General features: G+C 41.7%; 1 protein-coding gene across 32 annotated transcripts in view; it reads left to right on the forward strand.

Moving 5' to 3' along the window:
* ELAVL2 (ELAV like RNA binding protein 2) overlaps nt 1-13,810 on the forward strand; it is a 161,975-nt gene that overhangs the window by 67,459 nt on the left and 80,706 nt on the right. The gene's annotated exons all lie outside the window — the stretch shown is intronic.

A 13,810-nucleotide genomic window follows, 5' to 3' on the forward strand; every position in this document is an offset into this window, starting at 1 on the left:
ACCAGTGGAACAACCAGTCACTATGACACGCGCTGACCACCAGGGGTTAGAAGCTGGGCTCATGGCTGGCGAGTGCAGTGGTGGTGGCGGGAACCTCTCCCACCTCCGCTGCAGGAGGGTGGTAAGGAGCGAGGGGCACAGGTCAGGATGAGGGACTCCCCCAAGTGCGTGAATTTCATGCATCGGGCCTCTAGTATTTAAATAAAATGTAAGATGTCAGATTCTTTTTAGTAAATTCTGTTTGACTACTTAGTTTTGGAATCTCATACACTAGATTAGTAAAATACGAAATTATTGTCATAACGTACTGCTATGTAATGCCAAATGTTGGTCTGTTCCCGGTTCACATATTATAATACAGCCCTGGAAGAAGAGAGGATCTCCCTAAATTACATCTGAGGTTTTGCAGGATGGGCAGTATGTTCCCCATGTTTAGGACCCCTTACCTCCTTCCTCATAATAGGGATTGGAAGTTCATGAAGTTTTTAAAGGAAAATTATCAGGAGTTCTGAAAAACAAAAAAAAAAACACAAAAATCAATTCTTGGCAGCTTTAAAGATTTGTAGCTGACAGAGAAATAATTTAACAGGTTCTATAAAACCCTCAATTTTGAAGTTCTTCCGGCTTTTTATTTTTAGCTGTGGCTTTTGGCTTAATGAGAAGAGGTGACTAGTATCATTTTCTCTTAGTCTCTGCCTGAAATCACTGCAACTTCCAGTAGACTAAGATTCTGGGGAGACCCTTGTTAGGCATGGGTTGGTGGTGTTGCCTGCTCTTGGCTCAGACAGACCTCTTGTTTCCAGAGATTTGCAAAGAATGGTGAGTTAATTGCCTCAGGATTTTAACCAAGTTGTAATTGCCCTGATATTGCCAAATGGACCCATGGGCAGTTTGGCAGTACTTGGAAAACTTACACCTGAAACAAAATAGCAGCTTCAGGACTCATTTCATCCAGCCACCTCCCAACTGGAGCTCCCACAGGCTGGTGAAGCAGCCAGTGGTCAGGCCGGTTTCCCTCAGGCCCAGGGACTGGTCGCCTTTGTCCACCACCGCCTGCCCGCTCTGTTGGTCCCAAGCAGGGTTTGATGGGGATCTTTTTGGTGAAGCTGAAGCAGCTGGAAGAGTGTGGAGTAAGACCTCTTTTTTATACACTTTTGTCCCTACTTACACTCTGTCCTACCTCAAATGTAATTTCTGTTGGCCATGAGAGACAGTTTTTACAGACTTTGAACTTAAAGGTTGTTTATATTCAATCAGGGCTTCTGGTATAATGCAAGGTGATCTTTATCTTTTGTGTGTGCTTGTCCCCTTTCCCGCCCCCCATCCTTGCAATCCTGGATATAAGCACTTAATAGACCCCTCCCCTTCTTTCTGGTATGAAAATATTTACTTAGGACTGAGTTAACTCAAGAAGGGGCAGGGTCTACTTAATTCTTTGTGGACAAGATGGCTTTCTAGTCCCAATCGGGGAGCACAGGATGCCAAAATGGTTCTCATTTCATAGTGCATTGAACGTATGTGGCCATCATATTAAGACGTATGGAACACAGAATGTATGCTATTTTGCTTCATTCTTTGTTATGGTTACCCTTTGGAACATTTAATAGATTATTAGGTCTAAAATTAAAGATCCCGAGTTTAGATGAATATGATATGTCAAAAGGAGTTAAGATTAATTCACCCCACCCCAGCCTGTCATTAGTTGTACCTCTGTGCTGTCTCAACAGTGACATTTTCAAGCATTTTGCACTAGGAGTTCTCGTTTCTACCCCTCCACTCACACGTCAGTACTCCCATCTTCCGAAATCCTTAACCATCGTGATAGAAAAGCCATACACCCTTCAGCACGTTTGACCTTTAGGCTCTGATGTTCGATGTGAGATCCAGCCCTGGCAGGAACCAGGGCGTTCAGGCAAAGGCGTAAAGCTGGTCTTCGGAGAACTGCAGAGAAAGTGCTCCATTTAAAGGGCAGCCTGCTGGCTACCAGCTCTGTGGGAATGTGGCCTTTGTTGCCAGTCTTATCTGCTTTTTACTGATTTATTTTACTTTTTTAAAGAGAAGCTAATCATGTTTTTTAATAAATGTGAAATTGCTAAATTGGTAAAGTTTTAAAGGTTGAGCACTACTAGTTTTATAAAAAGACATTGGCTAGACCAGATAACCCAGATGTTGACTAACTCCACCTCCTGGCTTCCAGTATGGCTCTGGGCAGAGATCCTGGCCGTTCATTGCCAGGCTGCTTGCTTCTATCTCTTGCTTTTCCTCCAAGAGCCATGGGCATGATCATAGGTTGTTACTGATGACTTTGTTTTGGGACCTTTCCTTCTTCCTCCTTTCAAATGTGATCCTGTAGCCTCTTTTTGACTTCATGCATGGATTTAAGCAGAGTCCATTGCCACCTTTTACTTTTATTTTTGGTTGTACTAACTGTGGTTATCAGACTCAGCCATTGATTTGAATGTGTAATAACTTAGGAAGACTTTTGACTTCCTCCCACCTTATGCTCCCTCTCTCCCGAACTTTTCTTCCTGCTGGTCAGAGCCACTGCTCTGTTCACCATGCCATTAGGTATGTGATGAACTTTGTACCAGGAAGAATGCTGCAAGTGGCCACATGGCTGTGGTCCTTTTAGGTATTTGTTAATGTGTAGCCAACCTGGACAGATAAATAAGAGGATTCATTTGTTTGCATTTTGGTCAGTTCTCAGTATGGGAGGTCAGCTGTCTTTAGTCTCAGCAAGTCAAGAAGATGGGGCATTTGCAGTTAGAACAGAAGTTACTTTGGCGAAATACTGCTGTGTCTTGGCCAGTGATGCATAGTGATTGTTCCTTCTTGATCTGATAGCAGTAGCTGTGAAACTCACTCTAGGGAGTGTTCCAATGCAGCAGAAGTGTTCTCTGGTCTGATTTTACTATTCCTGCTTCTACCTTGATGATTCCCTTCCCCCATCGGGCTCTTGCTCTCCTCCAATTAGAGAATGAAAAATAGTATCCCATTTCCTCAACTCAGTTCTGAGTCCTGCACTCCCTAGATCTTTGTTGTGAATCCTGGGTTCTCTTCCTGACAAAAGATACATTTCACAAAAGCATGGTTGGTTGGGGGGTTGGGGGGAGGGAGAGAGGGAGGCTCAGGTTACCATTCTGCATTTGTTATGCGATGTTTCTCAACCAGAGAATGAAGATCATGTCAAGGAACTCTGTAAAATATGTCTAAGAAACTATACTTTTGTAGATCTCTGCTCTCTTTATAGGAAAAAGAGTGAAAAATTTGGGTTTGGTAGCCTCAAAAATGGCTTGAGGATCCTTTATTTTTTTGCCCAAATGCATTTGAGATAAAAGTAGTACATGGTGGTAAAAGTTTATTTTAGGCTGATCCGAAAGAGATTGCAGTCATTCCTGCTGTAGACTAGTATATATTGCCTGTTACATAGTAGGTACTTTCTGAAAGTCCTGCCAGTGGTAAAATACTGTGTTCCTACTGCCAAACAATTGATGTGTTAAATCTACTCTATTGAGGAGTTCTTCTAAAGAAGCTTGTTCTTTTTATGGCATAGCAGGACATGGATACCAAGCAACTCTTAGCAGTCCAAAATCAGAAAAACTTCAACCTTTGCTCCTTTGTAGTTTCAAATTTTTATAATGAGGCAGAAATCCAGTTTAATGTTTAAATGCGAAGGCTCTGCACAAGCTCCTATTATTCTCTGGCACTTTAAACATTCAGAAGCAAAGTGCTTCATGTCTTCTTAAATATATGCCCAGGCTCAGATGTGTAAGTTAGATGTGGTAGTTTCCATAGCAGCAATGACTTTGCCCTTTTATATTTTTCTTAGATAGTACAATTTTTAGCATAGGTCACCCAGAGAGAATGTTATTTCTGACTGTAGGTTCTTAAAGACTGCCTAGCAAGCCTTTGACTTCTCGGGGTGCAGGTGTGTTCTGGAGGCGCTCCTTGAGGGGTGGAATACGAGTGTGTTGGGGGTATCCTTGTTTTCCTCGCGTCTAGCACGGTGCTCCTGTCATGTCCACGGAGTCAGAGATGTTGCTTTCCTGGCCCCAGGCAGTTTCTTCCCAGCTTCTGGAGATCTTGGCTGGGCTGGCAGAGACAGTGGGGTGAACATCTGGGGCGGTGTTGGTTTTTCACATTGGTAGTGAGTTTTGCTTATTTTTAACTATGATTTGATGGCGATGGACCACTCCTGTCTTTTCCTCACCCTTCCTTCCTGAGGCTTTTGTTGTTTTAACAAAGGCTTCTAGTTAGGATTTTTTCTTTTTTTTTTTTGGCATGCTGATTCAACTTGAAGCTTGAGCAGATAATATAAGCATTAGTAGGTGTATCTGGAAGGGAATGTGTGTGTGTGTGTCAGTGGTGGGGGAATGACAGCCTACGACAAGGCTACCTTCCCCTTTATTAATAATCTGTGGAGATGTTGGCTCCTCCAGGTACAGAGAGTTGCAATGGAAGGTTTCCCACTTGGCATGGAATGTAAACCCCATGAAAAATCCCACAAGCAAGTGGGAATTATTTTTACTTGCTGTGTGCATCTCATGGCAATGATGCTCTTTCTCTCTATGGATCTCTGCACATTTCTTGCTGAAGTGACAAAGGTGAGTGTCTGGGCCCGTGGTCGGCAAACTGCGGCTCGTGAGCCACATGCGGCTCTTTGGCCCCTTGAGTGTGGCTCTTCCACAAAATACCACAGCCTGTGCGAGTCTATTTTGAAGAAGTAGCGTTAGAAGAAGTTTAAGTTTAAAATGTCAATCGTTGTACTGTTGATATTTGGCTCTGTTGACTAATGAGTTTGCCGACCACTGGTCTGAGCTAACAGGAGCAGGGAGACTAAGCAGTCACAGAAGGCTTCCTGGAGGCATTGTGCCTCCTTTTGAGAGCTTAGGGTGTTTCCATTGCCAAAAGAAGAATGGTAATGAGGCAGCTGCAGGCCCAGAAAAGAGCATGAGTAACAGTGTAGAAGCATTCCGGGCCTGGGAGGAACCACTGGTGTTGGTTAGGGCCTCTGTGCAGCCGGGAGTGGTGGACATGAGCCTGGGAGGTGGGTGGGAACAAGGTCAGGTTGGGTTCCTCACTGCGGAGCTGTTGCTCTGTAGGCAGTGTGGAGTCAGTGAAGGCCTTAAAAAGAGGAATGGTTGTGGGCTGCTGACCCCTTGTTAGGTAGATCACTGTAGCACTGGAACGAAGAATGGTTGGAGGAACAAGACTGGAAGCAGATAGGAGGCTTTAGATCAAGTTTTAGCACTGGTTTAAAAATCCTCGTTTCTCTACTTAATAGCTCTATGGACTCTTGAAGTTCTGAGATTCTCATTTGTAAATTGAAGCTACTGTACAGAGCTCCTAGTACATGAGAGGATTAAGTGGGATTTTGTTTGTAAAATATCTAACTTGAGAACTTGTCTGGAATGAGGAATCAATAAAGGCTGTTCCCTACCCTCTTTCAGTAGTTAGGATTCATTAAATTCTACAAGAGGCAGTCAAATAATCTGAATCTCTTTTCTGCAGCAAAAGATAGCCAAATCCTATGATTTGGTTCAGAGAATTCAGGAGGATGCCATATTTATTTTTATTTTCTTTTAATTAAACATGATCTTAAAACTGAAGTGCATGCTTAGAAGAAATATGTTTAAATTCAGATCATTTTGAAAATTGCAGTAGGAGAAAAATGGGAGGAGACTGTTTAGTTGTCTGTGAGGTCATTTCCCTTATGTGTGAATTGTAGAAGCTGTGACACCACATGATACGTCTCAATCTGCATGTTATCAACCTAGATTTTAGAGGACAATCATGGATGAGACTTCTACACTCTCTCTGTTGTAAATAATAAATCTAAATATAAGTGGAAGATGCTTATATCATCCTTGGCATTCTTAGCAAAAGGAACAGAGAGGTAGCAATTTCTAATCTTAAATGTTAGAATCCCAAGTGGCTGAGCAGCTGAGCATGAGCAGACTGAGTTGGAGAGGATGGAACACATGTGCACTTGTGTGTGTGTGTGTGTGTGCGGGGGGCGGGTGTGGGGGGCAGCAGTGGTGTACTTTTTAAAGTAAGGTATACTAAAATAGACAAGGTTGAAATTGTGATGTGAAACACTTAGGCTATTGGTATCCTATATATTTCAATAGTCCTTGGAGGTCTGGGATTAAAAATTGCAGCACTTTAAGTAAAAATTCTTATCCTCCTTCATCACCATTTGTGACTGTGCTAAATGTAGGTTAGCGTAGCATCTGCTTCAGAGCCCAACACAGGAGCTGGCGGTCATGATGGAGAAGTCTGCCTACTGCACTTTCCATCCACGGTGTTCTCCTTCACGTCAAGAAGCTCCCAGCACAGCTCTGCAACCTTGTTGTCCATTTAGACATGGAAGGAAAAAAAAAAGGCTAATCCATGACCTCAAAGCCAGATAAGCAGATTCTCTATGGTAACATTCTAAAAGGGGCATCTTCCTTTGTCCAACAATAATTATAATAGCTTCTAATATTCACTTGGCACTTCACAGTGTGTAAAGTGCTTTCACATATTAGTTGACTAAATTGTACATATTTAATCAAAGCTTTTTGAAGAACACAGACTCCTCTATCCCCTCTCCCTCTTATCAACGTGGAAATATTTCAAAACCTAGATGCTTCTGCCGTTTGAGTCTTAAGAAAATTTTTCCCATGTTAAGATGCATCCTCTTATGAATATGTGCCCTTTTTCCTAACTTCAACTACAGGAAATGGATATTGCTTCTTATCAACTCTTAGAAATTAATGTGTGTACATACATAAATAAGAGATATATATGTTCATTCAATCAAACCCTTGCTTTATTGTTCATATGCAGAGTAGGCCTTGCCCCAATATACTTTGAGATTTCTTAAGCATTTAGTTAAAATGTGCTTTACCTCAGCGATATTAAGATAATATTCGAAGAGAGAAGTCGGACAGAAGTTGCAGTGACATTCCTTGTCGGGGAACCTAAACATTTTGACTCCTTTCTCTATTAGGTAGCCAAGATCTGACGCTAGGGGTGTGTGTGCCTGCTATGGATATAACAAGCAAAGGTTGGAGGCTGACGAAGACTTTTCCTGATCTGTAGTCTAAAGAATGAACTCCCTTTCTCCTTTCCAGCTTTAACTCTTCACATTCTTAGGCTGCAGATTACCCAGAAATTTCTTCTTCATCCTCTCCCTCATCCACCTCCCCTAGTTGGAATCACTGTGACTAAAAATAACACTTTAATTGAATTCCAATTCTCCCTGCCCTCTTCCCTCTTGAAATTGTAGTAAATAACCAGGAGCTTAATTACCATAGGAAGACACAGTGGTACTTCAGGTGTTTTTTCCTAGCTGGGATGAAGTTTAAAGAAAGTTGTCTTTGGAGGAAGAAGGAAAAGAGCAAGACCAAAGGAAATAAAGTCTCTTTCTTAGTGTGATCCTTGTTTTTTAAAATGTTCCAGCTTTCCATTCTAAATAATTCCTAGTCATGTTTCTAAATCAAAAGGATGTTTCTCTTGGGACTCGCAGGACTTTAAGTATCAACTGAAAAGAAAAATACATTTCCTAGTGGAAGTAGGTGAAGTATCTATTGGAGACACTGACATTGCAAGAGGAAGGAGCTGGCACCTGTGTTGATCAGGTTTACACTCCTGCGGTGTCCGGGGGAGACCTTTTCCCCTCTCCCCGGTGTATCAATTAATTATAAGATTTTATATGTCCCAGGGCTGCCTCTCATCATTTTCAGTTTTTCTGAAGTTCAGCAGAAATGTTTGTAGCCTCCCAACATTATAAAGGAAATAGACCTTGTTTTTCTTACATTTTACTTTATTGACTTTATTTTGGTGTAAGCTAATAGAAGTTAACTATACTCTTGGTTTTCTGTCTGTGAGGCCTGCAAATGACAGTGACTGACAAGTGAAATAACTCTTAAGGGCCACACGGAGTACTGTGGTCCTTTATTACATTGGTGAGTTAAAAATGATACTGGTGACCATAAAACTTCCTTGTGTTTTCTATTCCTGGCAAGACTGGGAAAACTGCCGGTTTGGCTCGATGGATGGAGTGTCGGCCTGCAGACTGAAGGGTCCCAGGTTTGATTCCGGTCAAGGGCATGTACCTGGGTTACGGGCTTAATCCCCATGTGGGGCATGCAGGAGGCAGCTAATTAATGATTCTCTCTCATCATTGATGTTTCAGTCTCTCTTTCCCTCTCCCTGCCTCTCTCTGAAATTAATAAATATATTTTTAAAAAAGAAAAAAGACTGGGCATACTTTCTGTTTTGGAACTTGAGTATGACAGTACTTAGGAGCTATGTTTTTCACCTACCGAATGAAAACGCCCAACTCCATGGATTAGAGGATTTCCAATCAGTCTTTCACAAAGTTGTACTACCCTGAGGTGGTTCCCTTTAGCTGTGACTTTTGTAGAAGAATGTCTTCACATTTTCATGTTATACTCATATCCCTCTTTAGGTTCTGTAGCCAAATAATGACATGGACGGACGTTAATTAGGCCCACTGAGGTTGGAATGATTCATCTCTAGAAGGTAGCAAGTGTATGCAGGCCTGTAACCAAGACTGAGTTAACTCCTGGCTTAACCGTCACTAACTACTGTGGAGGTGTATAAATAGCCCAGTTGAAGAATACAGATTTTAAAGTTTGCTTCCATTTCACAAAATGTAACTTATTCTCATCTGATTTGTTTCAAACGTTTAGGGGGCGGGGGGGGGGGGAACTGGGAGATATTTTCTTATTTTGCATTTTTGACAGCTTTAACGGGGTTTCATAAGTTACAAATCAGTTTCTGAATAGTACTCTGTTTAGTAGTTGCATCTTTTAAATTACTCTGGTTTTTTTTAAAAATTTACATTTGCTATTAAATGAATCACTTGCTGACTTCTTGGTTTAATATAAATTCAGGTTTTCATATGTTGGGTTTCTTTCAAAAGACCTTTTTTTTTTTTTTCTTTGACAGGCAAGCTATTTCTTTGCTTACTTACCTTGTATTTTTAGTGCCTGGAAATTAATAAATGCATTGGTGGTTTGTTTGAATGTGAGCAATTGAAATCTAAACTGATATCTTGATAATGGATTTAAACAGCTCCCTGAGGTAATTAAAGTAGCATGTTAGTAACAGGTTTCCTTCTGGGTATACCCTCTTCCCTCCCCTCTGATCCATTCCTGGTTGGAATCACCCTCATCAGACACCTTGATTACCACAGTTGTTTTTTTCACTGGTCTTCCTGCTTCCAAAGTAGCTGAGTCCTCCCACACAATCACACAGTGATTTACTTTCACAATAGTGACTCTTTGGCTTAAAACCTCCCTGTGATTTCCTTTCTGACACTGGCCTCTGATGGAGTTTAGGACACTACCCCAAAATATGGCACCTTGGCATATTGACTGTCTTGAGCTGAAGGAGATTGAGAAAGCAGCAGGAGCAGAAAGTCCACTTTGACCTCCCCCGCCCTCCCCCTTCCTCCCTGAAACAGGTCCCAAAACTCGCAGGTGAAAGGTTCCCTCCTTGTACCAGGAGGAAGGAAGACATTCTTATCACCAGAGAAGGGGATTCAGGGCCAAGAATTCTGTACAAACTTCATTAAACTTGCTAGTTCTTAATCACTTAACTATCCCTAGCCTGGACCCTTTTAATGTGTCAATTCTTCAGAAATTTAGTGTTTGTCTAAGCATACAAACATTAAAAGCTTTCTACTCAGGTCACATCTTTGGGTCTTCAGTTTTCTTGTGAAGGCTCCCATGTAGATGTAAAAATTCAATAAAGATTGTATGCTTTTCTCTTGTTAGTCTGTCTTTGTCAGTTTAGTTTTCAGACCCAGCCAGAGGCCTTAGGATTTTTGAAGAAAACGTGTTCCTCCCCACTATGCCTCCAAGACCACGTGTGGTCTGGCCTCAGAAGGACTGCTCTTGGAAAGACTAGTTTCTCTGGAGGAGCCACAATGGACCAAGAGACAGAGAAATGCCAGCATTCACAGCCGAAGAACATTCCCCTCTGTCTCATGCAGCTGTTGCCCTTGTTAGCTAGCCCCAAAGCCCAAAAGCTAGTTTGATAGGGCTGAGCAATCCATAGAGCAGGCGAGGCAGCTAAAATGGTGTGGGGATGGGGCGGGGACTTGACAGGGATTCTGGGATTGAGGAAATCCCGTGAAGTGTCAAGCCACAAACCTTTATAATTTTAGGAAGCACAAATTGAAGAGCGTTAAAGAAAACAAACGAATGGCTCATTCCTGTAGCTGACACATCAGCCCCATGGATTCGGGGCTTGGTTGACTCTTCTATTGCTTAATTCTGTGAAGCTGAAATGTATCCCCAAAATGCCATTTTGGTGGGAAAGATAAAACATTGTTCTGTAGGGATGGTGTCTGCTAGACAGATGACCCCATTTGCTGCTTATCCAGTTTTCACCTGTAAGCTCGCATCTCTTCACTGATTATTTCGAGGTGCTTAGATGTGTTTTGGCCAATGTTGCTGTCTTTACGCAGGTTCTGCTCTTAAACTTGAGAGACAAATGGTTTCTATGTGGTCAGAGGAAAGGTATGCCCTGGTACTGATTCTGCCCTGGTATCTTGCTACTCAAAGAACCCTCTTGCTGCAAATAAGTGTACAGACCAAGGTCATTTGACCCAAGCTGGACCTTTCTAGTGTGAGAGATGCTTGCCCTTGACCTTAGCCCTAATTCTTTTTAGAGCTGTTGTCTTGTATGTTTGGTTAAACTTTCTAGTTTGTGTTGAATTAAACCTGTTTGAAATTCGTAACTTAATTATGATGTGTTTTTAAACACCTTTGTGTTAAAATCTGTTCATTTTTTTCACACATACCTTTGCTTCTGCCATTTTTCTCAAGTGAGATGCAGATTCCAGATGCCACTGCTCCATAAGCCCTGCTGGCCAGAGGTTTGGAGCACATTTGTGTCATGTTTTTGGATTTGTCTTGGCTTCTAGCTTTTTTGTAGTTGGCAAGTTGGCATGTTAAGTTCTTGGGGAAAAAGTACTTAGGTGGCTCCTGGCTGGTATGGCTCAGTTGATTGTAGTCCTCCCGAAAACCGGAAGGTCTTGGGTTCAATTCCTGGTCAGGGCATATTCCTAGGTTTTGGGTTTGATCCCCAGTCATGGATTGTGCGGGAGGCAACCGATCAATGTATCTCTCTCACATACATAGTTCTCTCTCCCCCTTCCTTCCTTCCTCCCTTTCTCTAAAATCAGTGAAAAAAGAATTTTTTTTTTAAAGTACACAAGTGGTCAAAAGTAATTTCCTTTGTTAGGCCATTTAAGAATTTGGATTTTAGTTAGTAAGGATGACTGATGAAGTGTGCCAAAAATTGAAAACAGGTTTTCATAAATCTCTCTGGTTTGAAATACTTGAGATGGAATAGGAAAACAAGCTACCAAGTTTGCATGCAGTTAGGGAGGTGATTGCCCATTCCTGCTCCAGTTTTTTGTTTTTGTTTTTTACAGGAACTGTTCTCGTCCTTATGTTTTCGAATGCTTAGTCTCTACACCCCCTGACATGGATGTGGGGTGGGTTTGGCTGGAGGCCTTTCACAGAGATGGAACCTCATGAGCAAAGCCAGAGAATGTATGTCTTTGTACTGCAACTGTTTAAGCAACACCAAGTGTTTCAGATTTTTCGTCACTTGAATAAGTGGGCTTGTAGAGGCTCTCCGATATTTATAATGTTTGTACAGAGTACTTTGTACTTCATTTGATAGGCAGGAGTGGGGGGTGGCTATTGAGGGTTTAGGAAAGTCCGTCTGGGAACAGTGTTAGTGTGGATCAGAATGATGAGGGGACCTTTTGGGAGGCTGGAATGCAGTGGTCCAGATGAGAGGTGAGGGCCCAGATCAGAACGGTAACCATAGCATTGAAGAGACGGTGCAAACAGACAGGGCGTGTGCAGCGGCCCTTGCAGCAGTCCTGCGATGACATTCACCTGCACAGGTCTGGTCCCCAAGTCATGTGGATTTAGGACTTAGAAACCTCCACTGCAGATAAGGTACTCAAAGAGAATTCTCAGAGTATATTTAGGATGCTTTTGATTAGCAATCTGTTTTGTTTGGTGGCTGTCTCCCAGAGGTTTGAAATAGCAAAGAGGTTTTCAGATTTTTTTTTTATTGGGAAGATTGGAAAATAGGAACTTTTCCTTTTCTCTCACGTGACCAGAAAACTGTTGATCCCAGATATGAGAAATCAAGCAATAGCATTGGTTTCCTAAAATGTACTATTGTGCCGAAACCGGTTTGGCTCAGTGGATAGAGCGTCGGCCTGCGGACTGAAAGGTCCCGGGTTCGATTCCGGTCAAGGGCATGTACCTTGGTTGTGGGCACATCCTCAGTGGAAGGTGTGCAGGAGGCAGCTGATCGATGTTTCTCTCTCATCGATGTTTCTAGCTCTCTATCCCTCTCCCTTCCTCTCTGTGAAATATCAATAAAATATATTAAAAAATGTACTATTGTGATTAACTTTTGAAATTAAAGTACACAGAGGGCCATTGAAGTAAAAGGGAAAACAATTCAATTTTAAACGTTTGTATAGATATATGGGAAGTAAACTGTGAGTGGGATAACATAGACGTCACTCCCCCCTCCAATAAAATCATGCCACACCAAAACTAACACCTCATCATTTTCTCTTGGAATCCAGGGAACCTTTAGAATATTCTAGACTGATCTATGCGAAAGTGCCTTTTCATAAATTACTGCTTGGCGAACAACAGGAGGAAAAGCAGTCTCAGTTGGCACAATTGATGTCAAAATTGAGACGTGAACATACATTGAAACATTTTTTTAAGCCTTAAAATTAATGGTTTTGTGTCATTAAAATACGGCCTTTTTTCCTCTTCCCGAAGAGTTTCAGAGCCAGTAGAATCTATAAATAGTGCCAGCCTGGTTGTCTGTGGTAGATTGAGTAGAGCAGACTCGCCTGTCCTTAAGTGAAGGGGAAGTAGCTTTACATTTTTAGTAACTGAATTGTTGGCCAGCATAAAGGTAAGGGCCATGTGAGCAACTTATTTATAACTTCCCATAAAGGTATGTGTCTGCCTCAAGCAGAGAAACTGTCTGGGGTGCTTGAAATGTAAAAGTGCAGCAGAATCATTTTCCATACACAGCTAGTTGGTGCAGTAAAGTGATTGTTGGCATCTCTGGGGCTTTCAGAAACGGGGGTGTCAATAGATTAGTTCATTAGTGTCCCCTGCTATGGAATAAAAGGGACTGAGGCCATTAAGTTGGAATCTATGGTTTTATGTAGTGAAAATGTTTAGATATGAACTCCCAAGGGCACTCAGGATATAACAAGCTTGGTTTGACCTGTTGGGTGAGATCCTCCACCTATTTTACCCATGTAGGCTAACCATAATTAGGTTATTGTAAAAATATTTCATGGGTTTAAAAGCACTTTATTTTTTCACAGGTTCAGTTCAACTATAAGTTGTTGTGTGTTTTTTTTTTAAATAAAGAACATAGAAATCAGACTGAATTCTCTGATAACAGTGGGAGAAGGGAAGAAGATGAAACATTTTCATGGCATCCTGTAAAGATGGTAGATGCCAGAACATGGAATCCATTGTTACATGTTATTAATGTCATCACTTGCATGAAGAGTAAATCACAGCCAGATTTAACTCTGAGGATAAAGTTTTTATCATCATAAATATGCAAGTGAAAGCTGTTTTTGGCCCCCCTTTGTTGCTCATTGTTCATTTTAGAGACCAAGTTTTTTGTTTTTGTTTGTTTTCTGAATATTACGTTGACCTTGTAAATCATCTGCATATATGGCTAAATGTAAACTTTGGCTTTCCTGCCAATACTG

The sequence above is a fragment of the Plecotus auritus genome (genome assembly GCF_963455305.1).
Source record: "Plecotus auritus genome assembly, chromosome: 5".
Lineage (NCBI taxonomy): Eukaryota > Metazoa > Chordata > Mammalia > Chiroptera > Vespertilionidae > Plecotus > Plecotus auritus.